Source organism: Vulpes vulpes, chromosome 8, assembly GCF_048418805.1.
Source record: "Vulpes vulpes isolate BD-2025 chromosome 8, VulVul3, whole genome shotgun sequence".
NCBI classification, from domain to species: domain Eukaryota; kingdom Metazoa; phylum Chordata; class Mammalia; order Carnivora; family Canidae; genus Vulpes; species Vulpes vulpes.
Genome location: NC_132787.1, coordinates 9,436,836 through 9,460,903, shown reverse-complemented (window position 1 = coordinate 9,460,903; position 24,068 = coordinate 9,436,836). Strand labels below are relative to the sequence as shown.

Below are 24,068 nucleotides of genomic sequence, written 5' to 3'. Positions count from 1 at the left end.
CCTGCTAGGACACTATATTTTGAGACTTTTATAAGGAGGTAGATAGTTTCTAATACGCTAATGCTGGAGGACTCAATGACAGGAAACACGGAGTTTGGGGAGCTATATAAAGCTTGTGTGCTTGCTTTCATGTGGCTCTACTGTATAACGCAAAATCAAGCAACTTCAAAATTCCATTTCTTCTATTTAGGCTAAACAGCACTAATGGAAGATAATTAGAAATGTGCATTACCAGAAAATTCACTACATTCAGACAAACATTACTCAGGGAAAAGGACTCCTTCTCACTCTTTTCTCGGTGCCACTCTCTTCTGGTGTCATGATGACAGCCAGAAGCAACATGGCTGACCAAAGCTTTCAGGAAAGCCTACTTCTTTCTGTTATGCTTCTGTTTAGCCAGGCTTGGCTATTCCACACACATCCAAGAGAGAGAAGGTTCGATGACGATCATTAAAATATGTTAAATGGAAAAATTAAGATAACAGGCTATGAATGCAATTATGTCAGATGACTTAATTGGAATTCGGTACTTCTAAAAAATGATCCAACATCAAAAGAAAATTATAGCAAGAGTAATTATAAAAGGAGAGTGGGCAATATTTGCGTTCTTCCCAAAATACTACTAAGAGGAGGAGAAATAAAAATCAGGATTTGGCAACAGCTTTCCAAGTTAGAGAATAGAACAAAGCTCCCAAAAGAACCTTGCAGAGCAGATTAAATTACCACAGAATTTCATAAAGAATTCATTGAATGCTTAAGCAGGCTTCTGTGCAGGTCAAAGAGGACCAATCAGAAAATTGAGGTCATTAAGGGATGAGAAATAGGGTAATAGGAAATAAAATATAATTATAGAGTAAGTGAAAGGGGGAAGGAAGGAATAGCAGATGTATTAATATTGTTTTGGTTTCGGATGAATCATTTTTTCTCTAAAGACTTTCAAACACCAACTTAGATTTTTTTCCCCATTCAATTATATTTTATTCTTATTCTGTTTTAGATAAAGAGCCTGATGGCCTCAAGGGAGAGGCTCAGATGCTTCTAGCACCTGAGCCTCTGAAATAACTATATTTCACATACATTACATTGGAAATCTGAAGCACACTCTGTTTTCCTTCTTAAAATATTCATTAAAATTACTATTAGCTACACATATTTAATTTCAATTTTGTTTTTGAGAAACAAATTTGTAGAACACAAAGTCGGAAACTACTGACAAGACTAAATATCTACATCTACGACCAAGACATCATTTCATATTTTTCCTACGTTTATTTTTGAGTCTATAATTCTAGAGCTGTATACATTACAAAAACATTATTTCCTCAACTTTAAAGAAAGTCTTCCTTAATTTACTGAAATTTAAGGTGAAAATAATGAGTTCATCAAAATTTAAAATATGTATACTTTGTAATTTTAGTATAAACCTACAAAATTAAATTCTGAGCTTCAATTGGTGCTTTATCTAAGCTTTCAATTTGAAATATTTTGCAAAAACAATTACCATCATATTGCTTTATACACATCTCTATAAAAACAGACTACTAAATAGTTGTCTAGCTTCTCTTTATACAAATAGTTGTCTAAAAACAGACTACTAATAGTTGTCTATAAAACAGACTACTAAATAGTATAGGAGTTACTACAGTTCGAAGGCAGTACAGAAATGACTAGGAACTCAGTTTTATTAGTAGTAACAACTCACACCTAGTTTTTTTTCCACAATCATAACTTATCTCATATACATTATCTCAAATAATCACCAAATACAGTATTTAACAATTATCAGAACAGTACCACTCAATAAGGGCTTATTTTGTTCCAGCAGGATAGTTGACATACAGTATCTCACTTAAGCTCACAACAAGTAAACACAGAAACAGCCAAAGAAACAAAGAAATTAAGGTGAACGTCAATGACTTACCCAGGTTCACAATGCTCACAAGTGACAGAGACTAGACTCCAGACCTGACTTCATCTGCAGTTGAATTATCACCACGCTACAGCTTTTGCTTCTCAAGAGACGTAAGGGCATTCTTAGGAGGCCAACAGATCTCAACGAGGAAAGTCCTGAAGAACGCCCCGTGAACTGGCCCAGCTCGCAGCTCTCCTACTTTCCCTCCCACCTCTCTAATCGTTCCTCATCTACTTCCCATTCTTGAAATAGTTGTTTTCCAACTTCCCACCTTCAGACTGCATCCCCTTCTCCTCAAAATCGTCTTTTCCCCTCTACACGACACCATCATTCTTAGTTAGTTGCCTTAACTGAGCCTCGATGTGCCTCAATATGTTGGCATCACTGACTCCTCCTCCAAACTACTCTCAATTGCCAAGTCAGGCACTGCCACAATGGTGCCCTCCTCACTGTCACTGCCCAGGCATTAAGTCCTCCCTTCTTTTTTTTAATTTTATTTATTTACCCATGAGAGACAGACAGAGAGAGAGAGAGAGAGAGAGACGGAGAGAGAGAGATACAGGCAGAGGGAGAAGCAGGCTCCATGCAGGGAGCCTGACATGGGACTTGATCCCTGGTCTCTGGGATCACACCTTTGGCTGAAAGCTGCGCTAAACTGCCAAGCCACTCAGCCTGCCCTAAGTCCTCACTTCTATCCCCTACATTACTAAGCAGGCTGAGATAAAACCCCAGGTCCTTAGTAAGACTCATAAGATCCACCAGGTTCTTGTTAAAACAGGGCTCCTGGCTCCCATCACCTCTCTCAGACTCCCCTCAACACACTGCCCTGGGCCTCTTGTAGTCTGTTAGACACATGGAGCCAAGCACAAGCTTGCCCTATAGCCTCCTTGAGAGACTACAGCACACCACCCCATCATGTTCCATACCTTCTTGACTGTTCCTCATGGTACTTTCAACCTCACATCATTATAATTTATTTTGTGTTTATTGTCCTCTCCCCACAGAAAGTAAGCTCTACTCAGGCCACAGGATTAATAATTTCAGGCTCTTTCTTATTCCCTACCTCATCCCCTGCCTTTATACCTCTGTCTGGAACATGGAGGCACGGAGTTATTTGTTCAAGAAATGGATGGATGGATGGATGGACAGATGGATGGATGAATTCTGACTGGTTTTCTTTCTACTCTTTTTTCTGTCTCTAACTTTACCACTAACAGTGCTGTCAACGTGACTCAAAACACATTAAAACAAAACATGGAGTTGGTAAAATATACCGAATTTTTAGGGAACAGTCAGTAGGTTGGCAAGAGGCCCTGTGAATGGTGGCCAAGGACTTTGCTATGTGACTTGCATACATTATTTAACCTTTTAACACTTTGTTTCCTTATACATTATTAAAATAATAATGCTTGCCTCATAGGACTGTTTCAGGGATTTAATGAGGTAATGTATATAATACGTATATATAAAATGGTGGACACGAGGGCTGGTACACAGTTAAGCATTCAATAAACATTATCTAGTATTATAACGGCTCACTTGCTGCCAGTTTTCAATTGCTGGTTTAGGGCTTTAAATGTCATGGTGAGGACTTTACATGCAAGATACTCCTAATGAATATTTTTGTTATATTTATTCCTAATGAATTAATATTTCTCATGAAGAAATTTTGGTTGAATGCTACTCCCTTCACATGGAGTTCCCAGGCCACATTTTTCTCTTTCAAAATGCTATCCACCTAGATTTATACAAACAAGTTCACTCTTTGCAGGGGAAAAGTCTTTGATACCTCATACTATATGCAAAGATAAACTCCAAATGTATTTAAATATTAAAATTATACCAGGAGAAAACTTAACAGCATATTTGTCAAACCTCAAGTTAGGGAAGGCCATTCACAAATGGCCATGAATCTAACAAAATTTTAAATGATGATACCTAGTGCTGGTGGAGGACTACGTAATAGAGCTGGCATAACGGGATACTGCTTGGCAGTTTCTGGTAAAAAGTATTAAAATGATAAATAATCTTTGGCCCAGTTATTACCCTTCCAAATGTTTACAATAAGGAAATAATCCTATACTTAAAGGTGAACATAAGAGGCATTTCCCCCTAGTGTTTATCACCTAAATGAAGTTCTCTCTTCCCAGACTCTACATTTGGTCAAAAGCCAAGTTTTAGATTATGAAAGCTATTCTTTTCCTTTCATTTGCACTGCCACTGACTCTGGTTTAAGTTCCATTAATTTTTATTTACACTACTGCATATATTTTCTAAGAATAAAATCCACAGTCCTTACCGTGGACCAATATATGACAAGGAGCTCCAGAGTCACCACTCTTATTAGAAATAATATGACACACATAGAGACAAAATAATCACTATTTATGGAAGATATGAATGATGACTTGGACAAAGAAAATACCTGAAAAATGATTCAAACCAGTAAGTGAGTTGTAAAATAAGTAGGCCAAAATCAATAGCTTCTCTTTATACAAATAATAACCTATTGAAAAGAATAAAGTAAGAGAATCCATCCACTTAGCAACGGAAAACAAATGTAGAAATACTGTGAAAAGCACTGTAAACTCACTATTTCTGCATCAGAAATTACTATTGACAGTACCATTAGGCAGCTAATTCAACAAAAAGTCAACTATCTCTTCTCCTCCCCACTTTGTAGACCCACCAGGCTAACTTCATTCATTTATTCCTCCTTATTACCAATCTTCTTTCCTTTATGAACCTACTCACATCCTACAAAGCCCTTCATTACCACCCCCCCACCAAACCACCCCCCAAGGCTTCTGGAATTCCATCTCTTCTCTAGCGTCATCCTCTTGACCTTTGACCTTAACTGAATTCTGGCTTCCTCACAAGAATATCACTTGATCTTTCAAGGGATAGCTATATGCTGTTTTACTACCATGGAAACTTCATTGTTACGTACTGAACTGTGTCCCCTCATATTCACATGTTAGAAGTTTTAATCCCCAGTATCTCAAAATGGTGCTGTATTTGGAGATAAGGCCTTTGAAGAGGTAACAAAGTTAAAATGAGGCCTTTAGTGTGGTCCTTAACCCAACTTGTCTAGTGTCCTTACACGAAGAGGAAGTTTGCATGCACAGTGACAAAAGGGAAGTGCAGGCACAGAGGAAAGGCCACATGAGGACACAGTGAGGAGACAGTCAGCTGCGGGATAAGGAGAGAGGCCTCAAGAGAAACTCAACCTGCTGACCACCTTAATCTCGGATTTCTAGCCTCCAGAACCGTGAGCAGATCAATTTCTATTGTTTAAGCCACCCAATCTGTGACGTGCAAAATAATGCATTCAAATACGTCATGAGGTACACATTTTGTACTCCAGTGTCAGAGGTATAGTTGCCATCACCCTTCTGCTCTCACAAAAAAAAAAAAAAAAAAATTCTGCTCCTTGAGATTCGTGGCACCAACTTTCCTACTATTTATACACACACACACACACACACACCATTCACATTCATTCACCCCTTCATTCATTGCTGACTTTGAAATCTGGGTCAGAGTTTCTTTCTCCATGCAAACGTATGCCATCTTCCAGAAGACTCTGACATTTGTGTGATTGGCCATCCAGCACCCTGGCTTCTTGACTCCTCTGACCCCACACCCACTTAACCTACAGAATCACATTCTGCTCTTGGCTCAGTCAGATCTGCTCCAGCTCCAAATAGGTCGACTCTCCACCTCGAACTCTTTGCACTTCCAATGTGCTTCCTCAACTACTCTCACTGCATTTATTCTTCAACCTCATTGTGTTTCTTGTTCAATAGGAATTTTCCCCTACCTAACAGTCTTGAACTGTCCTTACCTTCTTTCCATCCAATTTCAATATCTTGAGTCCCTCAGTGTGATCGATTTTTGGCCAAAACCATAAACTGCCTTATCCAGAAATAAAAATCCCAAACACAGAAAAATCAATCCACTCTCTTCCCCCCCTACATTTGGGTCGTCAAGGTTAGGGGGAAATTGTATAACCAAATGGATGAATAGAACAGCTTCCAGTTAGCAGCTTTATGTAGGTCCTCAAAATTTTCTGGCCACCTCATTACATTCTGTAGGCAGCTATTTTCAACCCATCTTAATTCTACATCTGACTCTACTTCCTTCCTCCCAACAATTCACCTTGGGTCTCACTTCACAGAGAAAATAAAAGGTGTCAGATACAGACACCTTTGTTTCCACTAAAACTGTACAATTAGCTACGTCTATATCCATCCATTCTTCCCTCCTGTTTCCATATAGGAGATGTCTCTCCACCCAGCAAAAGGAAAGCCCTCCAATTATGCTCTGAACTCTACCCTTTCTGCTCAATTTGTACCATCAATTAATTCCTCCCTTCTATTTTCACTCTCAATCCCCCTCCACATCTTTCTCTCTCTCTCTCTCTCTCTCTCTCTCTCTCTCTCTCTCTATCCCTGACCCTTTATGATGGATGCATACCATCAACATTTAAATATTATCTATTCCGGGATCCCTGGGTGGCGCAGCGGTTTGGCGCCTGCCTTTGGCCCAGGGCGCGATCCTGGAGACCCGGGATCGAATCCCACATCGGGCTCCCGGTGCATGGAGCCTGCTTCTTCCTCTGCCTGTGTCTCTGCCTCTCTCTCTCTCTCTGTGACTATCATAAATAAATAAAAATTAAAAAAAAAATTTTTTTTTAAAAATAAATAAATATTATCTATTCCTATTCCTTCCCAACTGAAAAAAAAAACCCTCTTTGAACCTTACATAGGCTCATAGGCTTTCAGTAACTGCTCCATCTCTCTAACCACTCAGAGCAAAATTTATGGCAAAAAGTATCACCATTTTTCCTTTCTACTCCCCATAACTCTCATCTGGCCTCCTTTCTGGTTCACCAAAAATGCCTTCACTAAGACAATCACTTCCATATTTAGAATCTGATGGAATCTGGGATCCCTGGGTGGCGCAGCGGTTTAGCGCCTGCCTTTGGCCCAGGGCGCGATCCTGGAGACCCGGGATCGAATCCCACATCAGGCTCCCGGTGCATGGAGCCTGCTTCTCCCTCTGCCTGTGTCTCTGCCTCTCTCTCTCTCTTTCTCTCTCTCTCTCTCTCTGTGACTATCATAAATTAAAAAAAAAAAAAAGAATCTGATGGAATCAAATGTTAGGTATCACTGTTCCTGGCCTCTTAAGCACTTTTGGTTATCATGTATCATTCCTTCTTTTCTAAAACATTCTTCCCTTAGCCTCCATGGTATAAAAGTAATTCTGATTTTCCACGTAAATCTCAGAGGATTTAACAAGCTCCCCCATATCTTACAGATTTTTTAAAAATTTATTTATTTATTTATTTATTTATTTATTTATTTATTTATTTGCAAGTAAATGAGGGTGAGTGAGTTGGGCGAGGGGCAAAGGGACAGAATCTTCAACCAGATTCCCCACTGAGTACAGACCCCAACATGGGGTGACACAGGGCTCAATCTCACCAGCCAGGAGATAATGACCTGAGCTGAAACCAAGAGGATGGAAGGCTTAACTAACTGAGCCACCCAAGTGCCCCTTGCGGATTTTAAATCTTAGAATGCCTTAAGGATTGGTCTTTGTCCTCAGTTCCCCTCCCTATATTCTCTCCCATAGTGATGCTAACCATTCCCAGGGCTTCAATTATCATCTACGTGCCAACAACTCTCATCTTTATATCTCCCATTCAGACCTTTCTTCTAAAACTTAGATTTATACATTAAACTTCAATATTTCCTCTTAAACATCCATGGGTATCTCCAACTCAATGTGACCAAGACTGAGCTAATAACCTTCTCCTAAGCCTGCCAGCCCTCTCTACTTCAGTAAGTACCATACCATCCACCACTTGCATAAGTCTGAAATACAAAATGTGTCCATAATACATCTGTCCCCCTCATTCCCTGAAATCACTATAAGAAATCTATTCTACTTCCCAGATATTCGGATTCATTCACTTTTTTTCCAATTCCACAACCATCATCCTACTGCAGACTGCAACCCTTCTCAATTGGACTAGTTTTAATGTTTCCCAACTAATAGCCCCACATCTCCTTCTGCTCCTTTCAATCTGATTCCCATACTCTGCAAAGTAATCTATCTAAAATATAACACTTCATCATATTTTACTGCTGTTTAGAACCCTTCAGATGTTTCCTAATGCTTTAGTGATGAATATCAAGGTCTTTCAAATCACCTGAAAGGCTCTGCATTATCTGGACACTGTTTCCCTCTCCACTTTAATCCCTAAATACTCTACTTACATTCCCACATCCATTCACTACACTCAAGTCACACTGGACAAGATATCACATACCATACATCATATTAAAAAATACTTTCTTAAAAAATAATAAATAAATAAATAAATAAAATTAAAAAATACTTTCTCTTTAATGATAATACACTATCTTGTGCTTGAGAAGCTGTATAAAAACAGATATATTTCCTCATATATACTGAAATGTAAATTGATAAAGCCTTTAAGAATGATTCAGCAATATGTGTCAAAATACTACAGATTTCGTATGTTTGACCTATAAATTCCTGTTTTTTTAGATCCAACCTGATTTAATAATTATGGTGGCATTTTTAAAAATAGTGACACCTGAAAACAACAACACCTGAGCATTATGCTTTGTTTATCTGGTAGGACCTATTTTCTGTCATGTACAAAAAGGTGTCTTTTTGTAAAGAAGGAGAGAGAGAATAGAAAGAGAGACCTAACATTAATACTGCATATATGAAAACCGAGCACTGTTTTTAGCATATGCTAAAGAGATCATCCCAGTTAAATGTCTTTTAGTTTCCTAACATGTTATCTGGGATAATTGGATTTGGGGGGAATTTTTTTTACCCTAAAGTATCCAGAATCAGAAAACAGTTTGAACTTGCCCTGAGTGAAAGTTTACAACATTCATAAAAGAGTAAAGAACGTAGAAAAGATGATTCTTTCTATTCTTTTCAGGATGAATGCTTTTTCTAAATGCTACTAGCTTTGTCAATTGTTGCCACACACGACCCCTAGTTACTCCGCTCTGCTAAAGCTCCACTTCAAAATATAGAAAGAATAAACTTGACACAGTGAAGAAAAATACATTCAGTTATTGCTTTTGTAGATGAAGCATAGGCATATTAATCTAAATTTATAAATCATAATAATTTAAATTGAGTGTATATAGAAGAGATGGAGTACAATAAAAATTCTTAGACAAGTGGCCAAATATGGAACACCTCATTCAATAAGTAATGCAGCAAACATTTATTGAACATATACAGTGCATTAGAGATTGTGCCAAGCAATGGAGATATAGACTTAAAGGACAAGTGAACCCTGCCTTGTGTGAAATACAATAACTGAATTCATTCTATACGGCCCTGGGTTCGAATTTCTCTAGAAGCCTCACTCCTTACGTGCCACTCACCTAGGACCCTGTTATTTCCACCTTGAGATTAGGATCCTGGGAGTTCACCATTTATGGTCCCTGCTTTTCTGGGCTAGTACTCTTTAAAGGCATCATACCACATTTCTATTCTGTTCTACTTGAACCACTGTCCAAAAAAGGAAAACTAAAACTGCATGCCATCTCACATGCCATCTGCTGTCTCCACTGGCGACGGCCTCAGACATGGCAGCTGACCACTTGTTTGACCAAGCTCTAGTTATCATCTTAGAATTTAGGCTGCACAAATGTTCAAAGGCAGTGCCAGATTAAGAATCAGGCCCTCAAGCTCAGTGAAGCTGACCATACTCCATATCCTGTCATTCTTGACCATAACCCCCCAGTTTGAAAGCAACAACTAGACACATCTCTCCTGCTTTCATCCTCCTATCTCTCTGGATTTCCTTCCCCTTTAACATCCTCCCCAAGGTGTTAAAGATTGTAGAAATGGCTTTAAGTTCTATATTCCCTACACCTACGCCCCCTTTCAATGTGATCTTATAGGTCCTCCATTATCGTGTTGGCCTTAAGACTTGACTTGGCTAACAGAACATGGTAAAAATAATAATGTCCAACTCCGTTCATAGCCTAGGTCTCAAGAAGCTTTGCAAGATTAGATTTTCCTAGAAATCTACAACTATTATGTGAACAACCCTGGAGTAACCTGTTAGGTTGAAAGAAGGCATGGAAAGATGCTCCAGGTATCCCAGCTACAAAAGTAAGTTAAGGCCGTCGTAAACGAACCAGCTAAGTAAACCCACCAGCTAACTCTAGGTGCATAAGCAAGCTGAGCCAAGACAGATTAACCAGATCAAGCCCCTCAAAAAAATTTCCAAGTGAATCCAGATCAAATTTCCAACCAGCCAAATTATTGTTGTAGGCTACCATATTTGGGGGTGTACAAAGCAAGAGCCAACTGATTCACAGGACTTCCAATCCTCTATCTCAAACATTGTTCATGTATATCCTCCATAATCTAGCACCTCACAAAATTCACTCTTTACTTCCCTGCTCTGATTGAAACTTGGATTTTCAGTGAGGATAATACTTCTTTCTCTGAAATCACCTCATTTAGATTTTAGATATTCCCACACACACACAAGTATGCTTGCCAGGAGGAGAGTGCCACTCTTTCATCCTCATGTAAAAATCAATCCTCCTTTGGATATCTATGACATCCACCTCTTCCACCCACTACTACCTCTCCTCATTAGTATCACCTCTACGAGAGGCCCTAACTTTGGAACCTGAAAAACGATCTTCCTCTCTAATCTGTCTTGGGAAACTGGCCTTTGGATACTTATTCAACACCTAGAATCTAAGTTTGCTTGCCTCCTAATATAGAGTGAATTTCCTGCCTTCATCATTTAGGCATCCATTTCTATAGCCGTACCCTTGAACTTGTCAACAGTCAAAATTACTTCATCTCTGAAGTATTTCAAATCTTAAACCATGAGATTGATTTCACTAATACATACAACATAACAAATAAGAATAACTATAAAACCTTTTTCTGTGGTACTCATCAAAGAGTTATTTCAAAAAAGGTACCAGAATCAGATACACATATACCTGGGCTTTTAAAACCTTTTAGGAACAGGTAATTCTCATGATATGCAAAAATCATCTAGAAGCATAAATGAGCGGAAATAAACTTAGAATGTTAAAAAAAAAAAAAAGAATGGTAGAATGGTACATGAGGATAGATTTGTTTTCCAAGATAATTACTCATACAAAAATTAAATATTGTAGGATAGGTACCACAAGAGACAGATTAATAGAGAATAATAGAAATCCTAGAAATGGGTTGTAAGCATGTAAATGTTTAATATAAGATAAAATAGGAAGTTAATCATTGAACAAAAGGATTATTCAACAAATATACTACTGGAACTTGTTTGACAAAAAATAGTTAACCAGAATTATTATCTCATGTACACAAAAATAGGTCTCAGTTTATTTAAACTTAAAATGAAAAAAGAAAAAAAAGAATGAATCATAAAATCAAATGAAAAAAGAGGGGCCATTCAGAGGTTAGAAGGTCAATATTTTTATAAGTAGGAAGGCCTTTTTAAGCATGAGCAAAAGGTTTAATTGCATAAAACTTTAAATCTTTATATTGAGAAACACTAAATAAAAGAAGCAACATTATAAAAATATATTTGCAACATATATAATAGATGAGTTTAAAATGAGTTCTTGCAAATTAAGAAGAGAAAACACAAATCATTGAATTTTAAAGTGGATGATGTACGTGAAAAATTAATTTAAAAATAAAAATTTCCAATAAACATATGAAAAAAATTTCAACAATCCAGATTTTTACTTCTAATTCTTACCTTGGAAAAGGTAAGAAAAAGATTCAGATATACACCCGCTTGCTCTGCATTTCCATTTAGGTGGCTACTACACCTCTAAAACCGAACATATCCAAACTGAACTCTTGATTTTAGTCACTCTCCCACATCCAGCTCACTTAGCAGCCTTCCCCATCATAGTTAATAGCAATTTCATCCTTTTACTTCCTCAATGCAAAGCCCTTGGAGTCATGCTGACTCTTCTCTTTACTCATACCCATATCAAGCTATTGGGAAATCCTGTTGGCTCTACCTTCACAATATATCCAAGAAGCTAACTTGCTAGCACCACTACTATTGAAGTTACCACCATTTTTTCTCTGGATAACTGCAAAAAATAGACCTGCCTTGCTTAAAATATATAACTTGCACCCTATAGCTCTTAGGGTAAAACTAAAACTCCTGAATCTGGCTCCTTCTTATCTCTCCGGCTGTATTTCACATCATGTTCTTGACTTTCCAAGCATCGGCCACACCAACCACACCGGCCTCCTTTCACAACATCCTATCTCCTGATATAGAGCCCTTACATTTGCTCATCCTGACATTCTTCTCTTCACTAGTGTAAGGCTACTGGTTCATCATATCTCAACTGCAACATCATTTTCTGAAGGATGCCTTCCCTGGCCTCCTTGCTAGATGAATTTCACTTACTGCACTTTATCAACAACGTACTGCTACAACCATTGCATTGCATATTTGATCATTATACGATTAGTGTCTATCTCCTGACTTGATTATTACATCTTTAAGGACAAAGAGCAATCTTATTTTGTTTACTACTGTATCCCCAGTGTCTAGCAGAAATTAACTCATAGAAGGTATTTACTATTACTTTTCAAATGAGTAAAAATTATAGAAAAGAGACTCGGTGGTAAGGTACAATTTCACCTTTATTCCACTTAAGTTCTATATGCATGGAACAATCATCCCCATACTACTATTTCTAGAATTATTCCAAGCTCTCTAGCTCCCATGTTCATTCCTGGACATATGGCAGACTCAGCCAGGACAGTTAATCCAATTCTTACATTCCACTTCACGTTGTACTGACTGTCTACCCCAGCTCCAGGTCCTTGAGCACTTAGGAATCATAGTCTGAAGGGACATTAACAGATGAAATCAATCAGTGAACAAGCACAATGTCCATCTTGTTCTATACTAGCCCACCCCCTCCCTTCTTTTCAACCAACAAATAAAAGTGACCTTTTTGAGATTTGGGGCCTGAGAAATTCTGGAGGTAGGCTACACGCACAAACATTAATGGGAAATTTGTAATACTGCGTGCTGTGTGATGACTTAATTTGTGATCAGAAAAGCTCAAATTTTTTATTGGTTTAAAAACATGATGCTTATCCATAAAATGATGTGAAAAGAATGTGTTACATGCTGCATTTTTCCCCTTTCCTCCAAACATAGTAAAGAATTAGCTTATCAAGATAACAATACAAACTCAGGCAAAAAATAAAAAGTTCCTGATTCATATCTTCTTACAAATAATGCTCATAAATTGTGGGGACCTGAAATTGGCCAAAAACATTCAAAAAGGTTGAATTAAAGCTGAGATAATATCCAAGACTGTCCACACACACTGGGTTTCATCATTGCAAGGGACACTGGTTGCAGGTTCACTACCTCCTCCCAGGTCACCATCTCTGAAATAGACTCAGGAATCAAGAGGCAGGGAGCACAATTCTAAAGACACGGATTAATGGGAGAATCTTTGCACAGGAGAAAAGGGAATTTAAGCTTGTGGAAAATGCATTGTCCTAAAGTTTTCTAGTACTGGGTTGCTTTTATTAATCTTCTTACTCTTACAAGACCTACAATAAAAAAACCAGACATCAATGTATGTGGGACATGCATAGTTACAAGTTGGAAGAGAACAGTTTAATTTAACACCAAGACAGCACGATCCATCTAAGCATAGCCACCTGGCATAAACTAAAACTATATATCTTATGAGACAGAAGCAGGCTTCTAGAAGCCTAGGAAAGCAGACTCATGTGAATTATTCCACCAAGCACATTTAGAAAGAGACCTCATCTAATGAAAATCCAAAGAAAACTTCAAAAAAAAAAAAAAAAAAGATTTGGAGACCAAAGAGATCACTCCATGATCACTGACTTTTTTTTTTTTTGATCACTGACTTTTAAGAATTCTGGTTAAGATATTTTTAAGTTTTAATTCAACAGGTTTGTCCTGTTCTTTTTCTTACCAAAATCAAATAAAACCCGACCAGAAGGCACACACTCTTGAGATTCCATTTCCTAAATGATTAGAATCAACAATTTCTGTTCCAAATATGAAGTATTACAAAGTAATGAAAAATTGTGATTCCTATAATGGACACAGACACTTCACTTTATTTTTTTATTTTTTATTTTTTTTAGACACTTCACTTTAGTAATGAGTGCAAATTTATATTTTTTGTCGCCTTTCTTACAGCACATAGAAATAATACTCATAACCCTAAAATTATATTTCTTAAGAATTTATATATCCTTTGAATGCACAATTAGTGCTGTCTCCAGGACATCATAAATTGTTTACTTGTCTGTTCAAACTGATTTTCTATTTCCACTAATGAAATATATTACACATCACATGACGCAGTATCTGAAAACCACTGCATATGTTCAAATTGTAGTGCTGCCACTGCACTGGCTGTGTCACCTCAGGCAAGTGAAAGAAACTCACTTAGCTTTGGTTTCCTCATCTTCATAACAAGCAAGAAAATAACTCATGTTAAATCCTCACACTCAGAATATACTTAATTAACGTCAGCTTAAAACATAAACCCCAGAGCAGGTATTCTGAGACCCTACTACACACTGGAGACTCAAGAGAGGAAAAGAAAGCTCCATGGAGAAACTGGGCAACAAGCACAGCACACCCACTACCTAAGTCATTGCTAATCGCAATGTGTTCCATGTTCCAGCAGGATTGCCATCATCCAAGAGCTGGTTAGAAATGCAAACTCTCAGGCCCCACCCCAGAACCACTGAAACATGATTTTCATTTTAACAAGATCCTCAGGTGATTCATATTCATATTTCCATTAAAATTTGAGAAGCCCTGAGCTAAGAGATGTGCTCCTGCATGCAGCCGCATACTTTCTTGGACAGGTCTCAGCAACATTATCAGTGTATGGGTCACTTTCCAACAGCTAAAATCATGAATGTTATGTGTGTGTGTGTGTCATCTATTATGGTAGGTAGACTTGAAATCCTATTTCCTGAGTCACTGAGTTTGTTGCACAAGTGTTGTGAGATATCTCTTTCCAACTTGAAATAACACGTGTAAGTGAGGGCCATTCTAAAGTCAGTCAGTCCAGAGGTTTTTTTTACACTATCAATGAAACTAAAGTAAAAAACAAACAATAAGCCCGAGATCTGAATCTCAAGTCCTAAAAACCTAGTATGGCCGTATGGCCTTAGGTCCAAACTCCAGAGACCAAAGAGCCAGGTCCCCAGTAGAGACAACAGTTTCAGTAACTGGAGTGAAGAGGGTGCGATATGGAAGCTGCTGCCTTTCAGAAGCAAAATCTAGGCAAAGGCTCTAGTGCATAATGTGGTCTAGAATATTCAAGGAGCAGCCACGGGATCACAGCAGCCATTCCAATGAATATTTTACAAACCTAACATTCCCGAGTTCCACTCTTCCCACCACTAACTCCAAGACAATTTTTTAAAGCAATTCCATGTCATTTCATGTGCATTTTTTATGGTTAAATAGTTTTGAATTGGGGGCCAGCTTTTGCCTAAAAAGAAATGTGCCTGGATTGTACTCTATTACAAAACCATCTCTACACCTACACTAAGAAAGAAAATTCCTTTCTGACCCTTCCTCATGCTGAACTCGTGTATCATTGTGTTTTCGTCATTTAATTTTTAATCTAGGCTAATTTTATACAATCTGTAAATATATCCTGGAGAACACAGGCCACAGCAGGTATTCAAAGCATCTAGTATAGGGAGCCCAGTGCTGCTGAGATGCTGTTTTATACATTTTGCTGGGGATCGAAGGTGTCATAGCTTCATTCTGCAATGAGCACTATGATGTCCATTTACTTTTATTATGCAGTTGTTCTTCCTGAGTTACTCCTTTCTACATAATTGCCAAAATCAACTTGTAAGATGCTTTAAATTGCACATATCTTATTTTTCCTATTCTAATTTCAAAATGCCATTTTGTATGATCTCTATTGAGAAGAAAATAAGCTCATTTTTAAAACAATTACCCAACAACACTTCAGATAAGAAGCTGCATCTTTCTGCCTAAGAGAAGTGTTTTTCTTCTCTTTTAAATTGAGTCTCATATGAATGATATCTAGATTATCACTCTTTTGCTAGGTTATAAATCTAAAATCCTTTCACTTGTTTCAAAACCTTACACCACTAAGGAAGACTAGTTTCCCGATCACCTAAAAAGTCCCATTTTCAGTCTCCTAGAATTGTGCTAGGCAGTATGATTTAATTATTATTACAGACAGATTTGCATAAAGCTTTCTTCTGAAGAGTTTTAGGCCATTTAAGCAATGTCATTAGATGGGCAGAGAAATTCTTTTGAGAAAATGTAATGGGGCATGAAAAATAATAAAAATCTACAAAATACATTTATTCAAGAATCTTAATAATGAAGAGAAATTACAATTCAGAGTGAAGAACTAGAGGCTGGATACTCTTTATTATTTTAAAATAAAACATGATTAAATAGGCACAGCATAATGCCTCAGAATCAGAGGGCAGTCCCCCGTGTTATATCTTCTGGAAAACTACTCTCATTTCAGAAAAAATAAATTCAGTATACTCTTATGCCATCTATGGAATTTACTGAAGACCCAGAATAGCAATTAACTTCAACAATAATTTCATATGAGCTCACTAGACTACATTGTGGTAAAACAAGAAAGTTCAGGCTGCCATAGACTATCTCTCATTAAAGCCTCTTCCATGAATTGCTATTACCTTGTCAAGGTCGCTGAATTAAAAAAAAAAAAAAAAGCCATCCTGATGCTCTTTTAAAGACCTAGTGAAACAGCAGAGACAAGTGGTGTCTTCAGGTTTCCCTCAGAGCTGCCACCTAGTGCTCCCCGTCAAAGGGGAAAAACATTCAAGACCAGCTTTTTGTGGAGTAATTTGGCAAGATCTGGCAATATTTAAAAGTGCCAAAAACTTTGACCTAGCTATTCCATCATTAGTAAATTACCTGGTAGATAGGGCCCTATAAAAATGCACCAAGATTGTTTATAAATGGCATCCTACAATATTGTTTTTAATAAGAAAAACAACAAATCAGAAACAACTAAAATATCCTTCGATGGAGAAAAAATAAAAGTGATATGCAGCCACTTAAAAGTTAGCTGATAGGGAAAAATCTCCAAGATAAAGTCCAGGAAAATGTGTGATATCACTTACCATATATGAAAAGCCTACACATGCATATGTGAGTGGGTGCACTGAGAATCATCTGGAAGGATACACAAGGACTAGAAGTTTGGGAGGAGAGGGAGAATAAGGGAAATTTTTATGTTTTGTTCTATATCTTCTTGGATACATTGAATATTTATTGAATGCATGCATTATTTTAGTTAAAACATTAAAAATTCTATACTAGGATTATGAAGAATGATGGAGTCAGACAACTTACTCTACTCTGGCCTCTGGAGTAGAAGACACAGCGACTAGATCGTTGCGACACTGTCATCCTCCTCTGTTTTCACCCTGCTTTTTCCTGGCATCCTAGCTCTGCTACAAGCTGACTAATAACAGTAAATTTTTTTGTTTTTCTAAAGAGCATTAAAATGTATCAGGTGCTGTCTCATAGAGTCATTAATCTGAAGGTTATATTGTTAATTATTCTTGCTTATTAATAAATTGCCAGTTCAGTGTTTTTCCACTGATTTGACATTTATCAGTTTTTATAACATCTAAAAGATAGCATGACCAATGCCTTTTTGAAGAGTTTATGAAAAAGTATTAGCACAAAATTAATGATAGTGTTTAAGAAGCCTATAGGATTATCTTGATGAACTCTCTCTTTAATAAAACCTGATTCATCTTTGGTGAAAATATTCCCTATCATAAGCTCAATTATCTTGAATAAATAAGGCACAAGTGGACTATTTTCTTGCCCTTTTTTTTCACATATACATATAGAATTAGAAAAATGCATTAATTCTATGACTTACCCACTATCATCTTAAATACCAAATCAAGCTAGTTTGGGGGAAAGACGGAATCAAACCAAGTGGTTAGGGAACTTCATCAAAAAAAACATGACTACCTATTGACTCATGAGCTGGACCCAGGCACTGGGAGGCTCCTCGTCCCCTCCCCTGCCCTTGGAATGTGGGTTATGTCTACCTTTCTCACTCCCAAAGGCTACTCCAAAGGCTTAGTATTCTGATAATGATGTGATGCTGAAAACACCGGCACAGTGGTGGTGAGTGAACCCAATTAGGGCCTCTTTATAAACTGTGGATATCCAGAGAGCTGGTGAGGGAATCTGTTACTCTTGCCACCCAAGACAGGCCTTGTCTGTAAGTTCCCTTTGCTATTATTATAATTGCCAACCTGGAGTGACCTACCTTTTTGTTCAGTCTCCTCTGCCCTCTGCTTATGGGGGCTAGCTCCTGGGCAGCTCCCAGGAGGGCTGGACACAGGATTTATAGCAACACCATTAGCTCTCAGCTCATTCAGTTTTTTGCTGTGACATTATATTCTCTAAGAAACTACAGACTTTCAGGGAGCTTTCTAAAAATACCACATCTGATAGTAAAACAACACATCTTCCTTTTGATTGCTATTTTTACATTTTTCATTATTGCATAGATCCCCTCAGCCCTGGTATTCTAGTCATGTAGCCCCTTGTGTCTCTATAAGGCCAACTCATTTATAACTGTGTTCAGGCAATGAGAACCTCAAACACATACTGCATATCTCCCATGCTTCTAGCATTACTGTAGAGACAGCTAGGTTTATTGGTTATGTTGCTCCAAAATGATTTTCTTTTTTAATGTAAACTACCTACATTATATAAATTGTGTTCTTTATTTTTGAGAACAAAGAAACTCTCAGTGAATTATATCCCACTGATTTTTTGTTCCTCATCCCTATATTTACATATTCAAAAGTCTCTGAATCAGTTTTATTCACTGTCATTCATTTAAAAAAAATCTCCAAATTACTTAAGTGGCAGTCATTTCATCTCTGTCCCCATTTTGCTATGCATTTTAAGTGACAGGGCTAGAATTATCCATATTTGCACACTAATGTGAACATAAAAGAGTTAAACAGCCCAAACTACCATTTCCTGCCCTTCTTCAAGAAGAAGAAAAGGAAGAAGAAAAAAAAAGAAGAAAAAGAAAGAAAAAAAATCTCTTTGGAAAAGTGTATATATAGAATAATCTGCTTTTCTTTTCTGTTATTTAAAATTAATGAAATTACCCCATAAATATCTAAAAAGTTGCTCATCTTCATGAGTCATCAGGGAAATGCAAATTTAAACTACAAAATTATATCATGTACCAACATCATTTATCATAATACCTAAACTTAAAAAGATCAAAAATGCTAAGTATGGGCAAAGGTGTGGAGCAATTGGTATAACCACTTTAGAAAAATGGTTTGGCAAAAAATTTTTACAAAAGATTAAAAGAGTTTGCCATTAAATAAAACAGTTTTAACCCCTGAACAAAAAATTCTACTCAGGTCTATACCCATCAGGCATGCATAACACCAAAAAGCATGAAAAGAATGTTTATGGAAGGAAGGACTCTTTATATAGGCCAAGACTAGACAATGCCCAGCTGTCCTTCAATAATTGACTGGATTGTGCGGAGAAGGACAAACAGTGTATGTTCTCATTCATTTGGGGAATATGAATAATAGTGAAAGGGAATATAAAGGAAGGGAAAAGAAATGTTGGGAAATATCAGGAAGGGAGACAGAACATAAAGACTCCTGACTCGGGGAAACGAACTAGGGGTGGTGGAAGGGGGGAGGAGGGCGGGTGTTGGAGTGGAATGGGTGACGGGCACTGAGGTGGACACTTGACGGGATGAGCACTGGGTGTTTTTCTGTATGTTGGTAAATTGAACACCAATAAAAATTAGTTAAAAAAAAAACATTAACACAAATAGAATATATATAGCAATAAGCATGAATAATTGACATCTACATGCAAAAATATGGATGGATCTCACAAACAGGATTTTGAATGAAAGAAGTCAGACATAAAAGACTATCTAGTGCATGATAAATTGGTCCTTACTGTCAACCTTGCTCAAGACTTATCCAAAATACTGAGGAAGAGAGTGGCCTTGAAGAAAGTAGTATCATAGATCAGAACACAATTTAGAAAAAAAATTACCTTGCGTTACATACTAATTGTGTGAGCTCAGAAAGGTCATTTAACCTCCTTGGCCTCATTATTCCTCTGTAAAACTGAGATCATGAAGCCTTAAGTCCCCAAAAGCAAATGGCTGTTCTGAAGATCTCTAAGGTCCTGTGTAGCTTTACATCTATGACCCAATGAGAAAGTTTCACTACTCTCCACTTTCATGAATAAAAATACAAAGAATTCTTTTAACAAAAAACAATCATAATAGCCCACCTTGTTCTAAGCCACTTTACATGTATTACTCATCCAGTCCTCACATTACCCCTATAAAATAGGTAAAACTGCTCTCTTCTTTTTACAGAGAAGGTAACTGAGACTCGGAGAGCTTTGGTAACCCGACCAAAGTTGCACAGCGAATAAGTGGCAGAGCCAGAATACAAACCTCCCAAAATTTAACTTTTTTAACCACACTTAACTACTCAGTATGCAAAGATATTATAATAACTTCATTTTATCTAAGCTGACAAGACTTTTTAAATTAAGTTTAATACAATCAGTTGTCTAATCACCACATAGTATATTAAAATGTAATCTGTATTATATATTGAAACTCTGATCTTGTTCAATCAGAAGAATGATGATTTTAATCTGTTCATATAAATCTGGCCTCCTTGGGACAGTACTAAGTAAAATAACTATTGCTATTAGACAAACCCCAACCAATTTTGGTGGTCATGTTCACATTTCCCATATTTGATGCCTCTCCAGAAAGGAGGAGAAATCTGCCTTCCTTGTTATTGTTGTTTTAAGCATAGCTTCTCAAGGGACATTATAGTATTAGATCAGATTTGCTTCAGATTCCCTATTTTCATGAATCACCGTTTCAGTTCAAAACGGAATCTTTAATTTTTTATCTCAGTGACTTTCAGTAACTTTCTATTTGCTGGAATTTTCGTTGATTATTTTCTGACAATTGTCTTTTTCTTAGCCTGGGTTGAGTATTTTAATTCGCTGGACCTCATCCTATTTCATAGTTAAAAATCACCCAAGATATTTATATTTTACACATTTTCTAGAGTTACCTTGAATTTGTGTCAGTCAATCTCATTGTTGACTAGTGGAGAGTTTGTGACTAGGATAAAGGATGTGGTGATGGTAGCTGAACGACAGAAGAAAGAGCAATAGAGGCAAAGCCTACTTACTTTGCAACATGGCCTAGACTTAGGACTTCCAACAGTTCTGCATGGTAAGTGTAGTTACCAGTGGATAAAAGTAGATCACTTAGATTAATTATAGCAGATTTTTAAAAAGATTTTATTTATTTATTTAGTTTATTTATTTAGTTAATTTGAGAGAGAGGGGAGGAGCAGAGGGAGAGAGACAAGCCGACTCTGTGCTGAGCATGGAGCCCAAGGGAGGGCTCAAACTCACAACCCCAACATCATGAACTGAGCTGAAATCAAAAGTTGGATGCTTAACCAACTGAGCCACCCAGGCACCCCTGGAGCAGATCATTTTAAAGAAAGAGGTAAACTTGAAAAGCACAGCACTGCCAGATGGAACTTCTCTGGGACTTCCAACCAATTGTGTTTTTGGACAAGTCATGTACTTGCTTTTATTAGGAAGGCAGAAGCAAATTCTGCCTTATAGAATTGTTGTAAAGCTCATTTTAAGAGCAAAGTCACCTGCCTTCTAACCAATAGAAATAATATGACTTCATTATTGTTGTAATTATTATTACCTAAATCATTTGGGTTGGCATTCCAGCCTTTGGATCTTCAGTCTCTGTTTAACTCCATCACAATAGCTCAAGGGTGAGGGGCAGGGAGAGGCTTAGCCCCTTCTTCCAATACTTTGCTTATGTAGATTCAAATAAAGAAAAGTGACAGGCTAGGTTCTCTTTGACTTCTTTCCCAGAACAACAACCTTACTATTCACCAGTATTTATATTTGGATAAATAGCTGGAGCTGAAGTTACGGAGGGAAAATATAAAGCAGACTACAAAATAGGGCTTCTCAGAGTTGCACAAACAACTCTGTTGAAGCAAGCCTGAAAGCATTCAATAAAGAACACCAAAAGATGACGGGCCACATGCACTTCTTTTGTTAAATATTGGCAGAATAAAACTCAGTGGTTATGTTATAGGTTTTCTCTTCCACGGACTTTACAAACAAGTAATTAATCTCTTTAAACAGGTCTCAGGAAAAAAATATATTTTGTTAATTTTATGTTATTAAAAAGGCCTTTGAGCAACAGAGTTGCAAAGACAGGGGGAGTGCAGGGTCTAAGAGGAAGGCTTATGGTTCTCTTTTAAAGAGTAAAAAAATGCAGTTTAATTCATACTTCACCAAAATTAAGTTCTCATAAAGTATAACAAGGATGATACTGGGAAAACTCACATAAAAAAAATGAGACTATTTGCTTCCCCTCATATGTAATAGTGAGACACACACACACACACACACACACACACACACACGTCTCTCTCTTGTAACTATTTGCTTCTCTCAGCACATATGAAAATCTCAACAATTGAAGCAAGTTAGTAAAAGGTTATTAAATTTAGTTTAAATATTACTTTTTCTTTTATAAAATTAGTTTGTACAAACCTTTCAGAAGCATATTTCCTAAAATATTTTTACTGACTGGTTTTTAAACTGTGCATGTGGAAACACATTCCCAAATAATTTTTAAGAATATTTACCATATGAACTAAATGTTTATTTCTCTTAGGAAAAAAAAAATCTGTGGGTATTTACAGAAAATTTCTTGCTAGCTCTTGTAAAATGCTGAATTCATCAGAATTAGAAGTACTTCGAATACTCAAAATACGAACAAATACAGGCATAAATCCTCTCCATTCCACGGCATTCATTCACTGACTATAACCGAGGAGACAAAGTCACTTTATCGTTAATACTTTTAACCATAGAAAATGAAAGACTCAAATAAATTATTTTGGCATTTCTTCAGTGATGTTGTAATCCTCTCACTGATTACTTACTTGCAGCTTTCTCTATGATATATGAGACAAACAGAGCTGATTTTCAATCATTAACACCAAAGTCTGCCAGAAGCACTTTGCATTAATAAATCTCAAAATATTTTACCATTTCATTAAGTCTAACTGCATGTTGTTGGGAAGATTTCAAGCCTTGTCTGATTTAGTAGGCAGCTTACTGTTGGTAACAGAGACAAATGGTAAAATCAGAATTGAAATTCACTACTTCTGACTAATGCATCTATCATGATGGTCCATTATTTCAATCAGCCTGTCTCTAATAAAATTGACATCACTTAATGCAAATCTAGTATATTCAGGGGTAACAGTGTAGAAGTACACGTGCAAAAAGGATAAAAGAAGTTAAAGCAAAAAGTCTGATTCTTGCTATTGTCATGTGATAAATACAAAGCCTTATAAAGGGTCCTCCTTCCTCCTCCCTGCAACTGTCTGCAGAGAAAACTATAGAACATCCCCACCAGCTTTCAGATACTAAGACAAGTTCAAGGAAAAACTCAGATGACTCCTCACTGAGGAAATTAGCTAGTGACACGTGTAAGGAAACTGCATCCAGTCCTTCCTGGGTCAGCCGAATCTAGTTGACTAGGCTAATATGCCTTCGTGAAATGGATTGGCTTCAATGTAAAATCTAATAAAATTAAATATAAATGAGCTCCTGAGGGAATTAAATCAATGGACTACAAAGCGACTTCCTGATTTTTCCCCGATAACTCATCACTTCCACCAGCAGTGGCACACTGCTCACTGTGTGAGCAAGAGAAGAGTAGGGCAGTGGTGATGGTAGCAGAGTGAACAAAAGCCCCAACTCAAGCAACCCTTCATTCTCCCCTCTCCCATGGCTCTGTCTTCCTGTGTGCTTGTATGACTACACTGCACTCACACAGCCCTGGACATTCTACAAACTACCACAACTCAGTTTATATAGGTTCCTACTCCTTCGTATGAAAATAGCTAAATTTTAAAT

The 24,068-nt window shown here is 37.2% G+C and overlaps 1 protein-coding gene across 3 annotated transcripts in view; it reads right to left on the bottom strand.

Moving 5' to 3' along the window:
* NELL2 (neural EGFL like 2) overlaps positions 1–24,068 on the bottom strand; it is a 324,469-nt gene that overhangs the window by 207,608 nt on the left and 92,793 nt on the right. The window lies entirely within an intron of this gene.